The sequence below is a fragment of the Notothenia coriiceps genome, unplaced genomic scaffold (assembly GCF_000735185.1).
Source record: "Notothenia coriiceps isolate Sejong01 unplaced genomic scaffold, NC01 NC01_scaffold00031504, whole genome shotgun sequence".
Classification (NCBI taxonomy): Eukaryota; Metazoa; Chordata; class Actinopteri; order Perciformes; family Nototheniidae; genus Notothenia; species Notothenia coriiceps.
This window is the reverse complement of record NW_011364205.1, coordinates 456,253-456,588: the sequence shown is the minus strand read 5'-3', so window position 1 is coordinate 456,588 and position 336 is coordinate 456,253. Positions and strand designations below refer to the sequence as shown.

Below are 336 nucleotides of genomic sequence, written 5' to 3'. Positions count from 1 at the left end.
TGACCTAATATTTTATTTATATGGAAAATGTATGCTAGAGGGCGTAGGACCAGAAACGAGTTTTTAAGCTTCTTCTTGCCCCTGTTGAACATGACAGAGACTATTTGAGAAAGTATTTATGTATCTTTTAATTTTGTTTTTGTACTTTGTTATAATTATTATTATGAGTGAAAAAAAAGAATATACATATATTATTATTGCTGTATGTTTTGTTTCTGACATGTTCAATAAATTGACAAAAATATGTATATATGACTGAACGTTCAGTAACGTTCAGTAACACAACCTCTACTCACGTTAAGAGTTGTGAGGAACGTGGATGACACTCGCTCTTCA

At 31.0% G+C, this 336-nt stretch overlaps 1 long non-coding RNA gene across 1 annotated transcript in view; it reads right to left on the bottom strand.

The window, feature by feature from the left end:
* The window catches only part of LOC104960107 (uncharacterized), a 1,300-nt gene extending 964 nt beyond the window's left edge, over nt 1-336 (bottom strand). The window contains exon 1 of the long non-coding RNA XR_799952.1: nt 297-336. This is a non-coding gene — a long non-coding RNA (uncharacterized lncRNA). The remainder of the gene's footprint in view (nt 1-296) is intronic.